A 9,034-nucleotide genomic window follows, 5' to 3' on the forward strand; every position below is an offset into this window, starting at 1 on the left:
AAACATTAACTGCTCCAGCTCAGCCCAAATCTTTAGGGCTAAAAGATGCAAACTCTGGAATATCACGGTGAGGAATAACCATGATGCTTACTCCAGGAATCATGTAGAGATCATGTAGGTTTGGCTGGCTTACATGCACTGAAAGCAGCTGTGAGCCTTAACTGCTCCAGCTCAGATTGAATCTTTTGGGCTAAAAGATGCAAATTCTGGAATATCATGGTGAGGAGTAGCCATGATGCTTACTCCAGGAATCATGTAGAGATCATGTAGCCTTGGCTGTTTTACATACACTGAAAGGGGTTGTAAACATTAACTGCTCCAGCTCAGCCCAAATCTTTAGGGCTAAAAGATGCAAACTCTGGAATATCACGGTGAGGAATAACCATGATGCTTACTCTGGGAATCACATAGAGAGCTCTGAGGATTAAAGGGCCTTTGTGGAATAAACCACTCCCTTTATTTTCATGTTTTATGGGACAGTTGAAACAAAGGGCCTTCAACTCACACTATCTAAACACAGTAGCAATGAGGCTGCTTGTATTCTGAGACTCATGGAATCATAGAATGGTTTGGACTGGAAGGGACCTTAAATGTAATCTAGTTCCAACCCTCCTGCCATGGGCAGGGACACCTCTTATTCAACTTCTTCTGGATTAAGGCTCTAATCCATACCATAAATCAGTGCAAAGAAGTCAAAGGAACACTTGACATTTCATGATTTTGACAACGAGCCAAACAGATGGGACATTAGGAAAGCTTTAGCAATGGAGATCCAGATTGTGGAGTACACTCCCATATCAGGCTATTTCTATTAGGAGATAAAGCACTTCAGTTGGACCTGATGTAGTGTGTTACAAGTCATAGCTATACTGAAACAACGTCGTCTAAACACAGAGATAATCTGTGGCAGACTTAGTGACAGATGTGACTACCTGTTTACAAAGGAGGAGCAGGAAGGCTTTGCAGTTTTCTGTCATGTAGAATTTTTTCTTCTTAAGTGTTTCTTCTAAGGCAAGCAAAGCAGGAGAGACAACACTGGACCACAGCAGCATCTTTGTTTAATCCGAATTACACAACATAGTGCTCTGTATATTGCGTTCACTTCAATCCATGCATGTTTGTTTCTGTGATGCTTCTGCAGATGTGCTAGTTTGAGGCTAGCTGGAATATTTTGGTGAGAGTGACTTGCCATTGGAATGAGCTGCCCAGGGAGGTGGTGGAGTTGCCGTCCTTGGAGGTGTTCAAGAAAAGCCTGGCTGAGGCACTTAGTGCCATGGTCTAGTTGACTGGCTAGGGCTGGGTGCTAGGTTGGACTGGATGATCTTGGAGCTCTCTTCCAACCTGGCTGATTCTATGATTCCTTGTCTTTATTCTTATTCCTTATTTCTGCTTCTGCTTGGAGAATTTGTAGTTGAGTTAAACTCTAAAAGCTTTCAGAATTTTGAAGAAACAGTAAATATCTCTTCTTTTTTTTCCTCTCCTTTAATTTTTTTTTCCAGATGAGCATGCTTTTCTTGTCCTTTCACTCTGCATTTCCAGTTGATGATGCACAGAATAGAGTTTTAAGCAAAAAACTGAGATCTGTGAAGGCAAAAAGCCTGTCCCAATGTGGGACTGTGAGTAAAATGTATCGAACTATTAGCTCGCTTAAGGTTCTGATGAAGTGTCTCATGAAAATGTTAGTTAATAGATGTGCTAGTTTGAAGCAGGCTAGAATGTTTTGGTGAGAAGAACTAGATTACAGGCTGTGAAAGGACAACAGTGGTGATGTCTGCTTCTCCCATAGGCTTGCTGAGATGTATAGGAACTAGAAATAAAAACATAGATAACCACTCTCACTTGGGCTGCTGCTGGGGCTGCTGACTGAGCTGCTTCTTACTCTCTAACCTCACCCTCCATTTTGGACTAATCCACTTTGCTTCCCAATCCCCTGGCCAAACCTCCATTCTTCCTTGGGACTGGAGTAAGGTTGAGAGGGGTAGGGGGAAGGTGAAGGGGTGGTTGAGAGCCCCTCCTGGGGACTCAGGTTTCTGGGAGGAGAGTTGTGTTTCTGTATTACCTTTTACCTTGTCTATTTCTGTCTATACTGTAAATATCTGCTTGTATATTGTGCTAGCTGTAAATATAAGCTTCATTCATATTTCCAGAGCTGGCTGAGTCTAGTCTGGGTGATTTCCAAAGTGGGGGGGGGGGGGGGACAGGGAACACCCAACCCATCACAACAGAGCACTGGCAGAAAAACAAGATGAGCAAGAAACAGGATGTCTCAGTTCTAATTTAAATTCCCAGAGACTCAAATATATTTGATAGAACCAATAGCAATTTTATAGAGTGTCCTTCCCTCTTCCTCCTTCTTTCCCAAAAGAAAGGAATTAGATGTAGAGAGAGGAAAAGGTAAGCATGGCCAAATAAATCAATCTCACTCAACTTGGAAGTTAAAAAGAAGAAGTTTAACAATAAATTGAAAAAGTATCTGAGGTAGGGAAGTTACAAAGGTATAGGGAAGGGAAAACAAACACAAAATGTGTAAATACAACCCAGTCTTGATGGTAGTGACTTTGTCTGCCTCATGGGTGATGGCCACAAAGAGAACCAGGAACGGGATGGTGGTGCTGGTAAGCAGGGAGGCAGGGAGCACAGAGAGAGGGAAAATAGGAAGTCCCCCTGCTTTTATAGACCTTTAGACAGGAAAGGGGAGTGGGCTAACCATCACCTGGTGGTGTTCAGACCCATCCCTGGAGAGGGGTCAAGGCCACCTAGGGTCGGTTCAAGGTTACTCCCCCTGGAGGGTTAACCCTGTACACTGGTTAAAAGGCAGATATTTAGCTGAGCTAAACAGAAAAGTTATCAGAAGGTTGATACTGGTTCAACTGATCAAATCTAAAGAGTTGGAAATTTTTTTTTTCATAGTTATCTTGACACAGATGTGTTAATGAACTCTGCAGCTGATGCAAGTTTGGAAGGCACTGGTGGCTTGGAACAGGTCAGGAATATTAGATAGGAGGAACTTAGAGGGGAAAAAAAGATTGAAGTTGAACAGAAGTAAATGGAACACTAAAGAGAACTTCATAGGTAATCTGGAAAGTCATTAGAAACAGGCAGTGTGATGGTTTGAGTGTTACTCCCCCACACACTTTGGAACTCATCCAGACTAGACTCAGCTGCTCTGGAAAATTGAATGAAGCTTTATACTTACAGCTTAGCACAATACACAAGCAGCTATTTACAGTCTATACAGCTGCACACAGAAATATACAAGTTAAAAGGTAATACAGAAACACAACACCACTCCCAGAAACCTGAGTCCTCAGGAGGGGCTCCCAACCACCTTTCCACTTTCTCCCCAGCCCTCTACCTTATGCCACACTTTGCCTTAGGTTCAAGGTGAGTTTGGAGGGTTGGCCACGGGGGTTAGGAAGCAGAAGGATTAGTCAGGCAGCAAATTAGAAAGAAAAGTGCAGCCCAAACCCCAGAGAGAGACTCACTTATCTATGTTTATGTTCTTGTTTTTATACATCTCAGCAAGCCTATGAGTGCAGTAGACATCATCACTGTTTCTTTTTCACAGCCTGTAATCTAATTCTCACCAAAATATCCCAGCTAGGCTCAAACTAGCACAATGACCAAAGTCATCCTCTGATCAGGCAGCACTTGCAACTCCAAGCCACCAATGCAATAGATCTGGTAAAGGTGAAAGCATTTGAGGCTCCCTCTAGGTTTCTGCACATTATTGCATTTCAGAACATTTGTGTGCTCCAAGGTGTACAAGGTTTGTGTAGCCTACTGATAATAAAGCTGAGGATATATTATACTGGCTTTGCATAGTGCAAAGAAATAAAAACAGAGGGGAAAAAAGTTTTCATTAGAAAAATTATGGCAAATACAAAAAGGTAAATTTTGGATCTTCTAAAAATCATCAACTTGGGTAATTTGGGGACTTTTTTTCCAGTTCTGGAGCCCCTATTACAAGAAGGATGTGGAGATGCTGGGGTGTGTCCAGAGGAGGACCATGAGGATGCTCAGAGGGCTGGAGCAGCTCTCATCTGAGGACAGACTGAAAGAGTTGGGGCTGTTCAGTCTGCAGAAGAGGAGGCTCCCAGGTGACCTTCTTGTGGCCTTCCAGGATCTGAAGGGGGCCTACAAAAAAGCTGGGGAGGGACTTTTTAGGCTCTCAAGGAGTGACAGGACTAGGGGGAATGGAGCAAAGCTGGAGATGGGGAGAATCAGACCAGAAGTGAGGAGGAAGTTGTTCAGCATGAGAGTGGTGAGAGCCTGGAATGGGTTGCCCAGGGAGATGGTTGAGGTCCCATCCCTGGAGCTGTTCAAGGCCAGGCTGGATGAGGCTGTGGCCAGGCTGATCTAGGATAGAGTGTCCCTGCCCATGGCAGGGGGGGTTGGAACTAGATGATGCTTGTGGTCCCTTCCAACCCTGGCTGATTTTATGATTCTCTTTTTATTTTAACCTTTTGTTTTTTTAATATATATAGTTTAGAAGAAGGTCCATCCAACTCACCAGAAACCTGAGTTTTAAATAACATTTCACCAAAGGCAAGCAGTTGGGAACACTTAGGCTTTTAGAGTGGGTCACTCACAGTGCCATGATTATTTGTGGTAACAGAAATGTGACTTCAAAGCCCTCTCTGGTGATGTTTTCCCCATTTAGCAGTTTTCTACATTGCAGTATTAACTTTTCCTTGAGTTCATCTTCATCTCCTATCAGAAATCTAAACTGCAGGGCAATTATAAAGGTGGTAGAGTGCAGGAGGTGAAGCTTAGTAAAACCCTCATGCCACTCAACTGCTGGGTATCCCCTCAGAGGATGAGCTTAAAAAGCTTAGAGAGATGGTATCTCTCTCTATATATATATTTTAATTGTCAGCCACTGAAAACAAAAGCTGCTGCCCCTCTGAAGTACTTTGTATGCATGAGTTACCCTTCAGGTACTTGGTGGAGATAAACTTCTCAGCTGTCAGAAAGTCAGAAAAACTGCTGCACCTTTTGGCACAAAAGATCATCCTCTTAAGGATACTTAATGGCTGGGTAGTAGTCCCTTGTGTGAATGCATCCAAGTAATTACAGCTTAAAGTTATACTAATCACGCCTAATAGAGGGGGACTCTTCCTCCTGCTGTGTCCTTCACTGCTCCCAGATGAGAACTATCCCAACAATTTGGGATTAGCAAAAACTCTTGTTATACTATTAGCTTCATAACTTTATTAGCATCTTCGATTATGGAACAGATGGATGAATCTTAATCATTCTATAAAGGAAGATTAAATAGCTTACATTTTATCAATCATATTTAAGTCTTTGCTTAAGAAAATAACAATTTATGTTGGGTCATCAGTAGGGTTCATCCCAGGGCCTTCAGATTAGCAGCCAAGACATCCACCATTAAAAGAGTAAACCCATTAGCTGCCTGCAGTTGTACACTTTTATCTATGTATGCTGGGCATTAAGATATATGAGGCACGCTGTGCCAGTGGATTACACACTGAATTTTGAGATTAAGAATTCCTAGGTGCCTTTTGTGTCTCTCAGAAGGAGTTTTGGCTCCTGGATAGAGTAGGCAATGAGAAATGGGTCAGCTGGTGGCAGAGTTCAGTTGTATTTGTATATATGAAGTTTGTGTAAGTGTTGTGCTAGTTTGAGCCTAGCTGGGATATTTTGGTGAGAAGAATTAGATTACAGGCTGTGAAAGGGAAACAACGGTGATGTCTGCTTCACTCATAGGCTTGCTGAGCTGTATAAGAACAAGAAGACAAATATAGATAACAGAGTCACTCTCTGTCTCTTGGGGCTGCATGAACTTCTCTCTCTAACCTAACCTGCTGTCTGTGTGACTAATCCTTCTGCTTCCTAACCCCCCTGGCTGACCCTCCAAGCTACCTTAAACATAAGGCAAGATCTAGGGTAAGGTAGAGGGGTGGGAGGAAGGTGGAAGGGTGGTTGAGAGCCCTTCCTGGGGACTCAGGTTTCTGGGAGGGCTGTTGTGTTTCTATATTACTTTTTAACTTGTATATTTCTGTATATACTGTAAATAGCTGCCTGTCTATTGTGCTAAGCTGTAAATACAAAGCTTCATTTAAATTCCAGAGCAGCTGAGCCTAGTCTGGGTGATTTTCCAAAGTGTGGGGGGTGAGTAACACCCAAACCATCACAAGTGTTTAAGTCTCAAAAGACTTTATGAAAAGGTTGATTTGTTATCTTTGATTCAGAGACATAAGAGCCAAACGTGTGTATTTGGTGTATGTGCAGTGAGTTCCAGAGGAAAAAATAGTTATTGAATCCAAATCCTGCCATTATGAGCAGAACTTAATTGGAAGGATACAGTAAAAACTGTTGGAATTTATTACAGTGTCCTTTTTGTCATCTGATTCAGGTAAATTAGTTCACTGCAAACAAAAGTTTGTAGAGGATCCTTTTTCCCTCCACATAGTTTTTGCTGTGCTACCTCAAACTTAGGTGACCTCACACACTTTTTGTGACTTCCCCTGGTGTCAACAGTGGCTTACACTGACTCAGAACACTAACTGAAGCTTATTAAGGCCCTTTATCTGCCACTTTATTACTCACCTTATCAGAGGCAACACATCCAACTTTACTGAAGGTGGCAAATGATACTGCTGACTGGAGATGAGACATATTATTTTCCTGCTCTGGCAGGGGAGGTTGGACTCAATGATCTCCTTGGGCCCCTTCCAACCCCTAACATCCTGTGATCCTGTGATATTATTCTCTGAGTAGTTAATGAAGGATCTACTGGAGAGTGGCTCAGCAAACCTCATGTGAAAACTGGGGCTTTGATCTTAACTGAAAGTTTGACTGCATTATGTTTGCCATGCTAGGCTTGAGCAAGCTTTGATTTCATGACTGCCTGCAGAGAGATGATTTGTTCATTTTGGTAGATAATGTTGGGCTAAAAGAAAATAAATGACTGTTGCTCGACACAGTTAACACAGCTGGAATTCCATGACTGGAAAAAGCCTGGCTGAGGCACTTAGTGCCATGGTCTAGTTGACTGGATGGGGCTGGGTGATAGGTTGGACTGGATGAGCTTGGAGGTCTCTTCCAACCTGGTTGATTCTATGATTCCATGACTGTGACTGAAGGTGAAACATGGTAAATGAAAGATCAGCCACTGCTGCAGACTTTGAGAATATCACCTGCAAAAGCAAAGCAACCAAGAACACACTGATGAATGTTTGGCTCCAGCTTACTGGGGAAAGAAGCTACAAATTCCTCATTCAAAACACTTCCTGTGGCATCATTTGGCTTCCTCAGGGGAGTGTAAAAGCAGGTTGAGCTCTAGACAGCTTGGGAAAATCACAGAATTCTTTCATTTGGAAGAGACCTTTCAGATCATGCACTCCAACCAGTCTCTAACTCTACCAAGGCTGGGGCTAAACCATGTCCTTCAGCAGCACATCTCTGCCTCTTAGAGAAACACCTCCAGGGATGGGGATTCAGCCACCTCCCTGGGCAGCCTGGTCCAGTGCCTGAGAGCCCTTTCAGGGAAGAAGCTTCTTTTCATGTCCAACCTAAACCTCCCCTGGTTTAACCTGAGGCCATTTCCTCTCATCCCAGCACTTGTTACTTGGGAAGAGAGACCAACTGCCACCTAGCTCAAACCTTTCAGGGAGCTGAAGAGAGCAGTAAGGTCTCCCCTCAGCCTTCTCTTCTCCAGGTTGAACAGCTCCAGTTCCCCCAATAAAGGGGAACTCAATAAAGTCTCAATAAAGGCTACAACTGCACAGCAGCTCTGTACTGAGTGCTGCAATTCAGCAAACTTTGCAAGTTTGCTCATCAGTCTTCCTCAGAAGTTTATATACATACTTAGGATTAAAATTTTATTTGGAGATGTCATTTCACTTCACTGTGAATCAATACATCAGCTCTTCTCTAAGTGCACTCAGTTGCTCCCTGAAGAGAGAGAAGCTTAGCAGTTGTATATATATATATATATATATATCCTGCTCGTTACACTGTAAAAATCCTTGGAGAACTGATACATTGATTAGCACAATTCAGAAGTGCATCTTTGACTTGATCAATACATTTGTGTGTTGCAGACTGGCTAATGGCAAGTGTCAAAGTGCCCACCTGTTTGAAATAATTGCAGGATACAAGCATTAACCTATTGAAAGAGCACATTTATTGAGCACCAAGAAAAATTTATGATCTACAACTGTACAGCCTGTGCAATAACACTGACTGCCAAGTCAGAGAAGAGATAGTTCAGCTACATTAAAATAGCAGGTAAATCTGGAGTCTGGGGTTTGCTCCAGGTATTTAAAGAACTGAGCAGAGCATAATGACAGAACAGATGTACCACTTCAAGCCAGTATGGTACATGAGTAGCCTCAGAGGAGCGTTGGAACACAACATGGAAAAAAAAAGAGATACAACTCTGATCAAAAATACATATCCAAAGATTTGGGAAATGCAGATGCCTGTTTAGAGAGAGCCTCTGTATGGAGCCCTCAAAGTTTGCTCTAAATGTGCCATAACTGTAACTCACATCACTCCCTCAGGGCAGGATACTTTTTATGCTCTTGTAAATGATTTTATTTCCTAAAATAGCTATGCCAGGAGAACCAAAACACTCTGTGTGTTGCTTTTAAGTACTCTGATCATAGAATCATAGAATCAACCAGGTTGGAAGAGACCTCCAAGATCGTCCAGTCCAACCTAGCACCCAGCCCTATCCAGTCAACCAGACCATGGCACTCAGTGCCTCAGCCAGGCTTTTCTTGAACACCTGCAGGGATGGTGACTCCACCACCTCCCTGGGCAGCCCATTCCAATGGCAAATCACTCTTTCTGTGAAGAACTTCCTCCTAACATCCAGCCTATACTTTCCCTGGCACAACTTGAGACTGTGTTCCCTTGTTCTGTTGCTGCTTGCCTGGGAGAAGAGGCCAACCCCCACCTGGCTACAACCTCCCTTCAGGTAGTTGTAGACAGCAATGAGGTCACCCCTGAGCCTCCTCTTCTCCAGGCTAAACAACCCCAGCTCCCTCACCCTCGATAC

Source organism: Pogoniulus pusillus, chromosome 2, assembly GCF_015220805.1.
Source record: "Pogoniulus pusillus isolate bPogPus1 chromosome 2, bPogPus1.pri, whole genome shotgun sequence".
Taxonomy (NCBI): Eukaryota; Metazoa; Chordata; class Aves; order Piciformes; family Lybiidae; genus Pogoniulus; species Pogoniulus pusillus.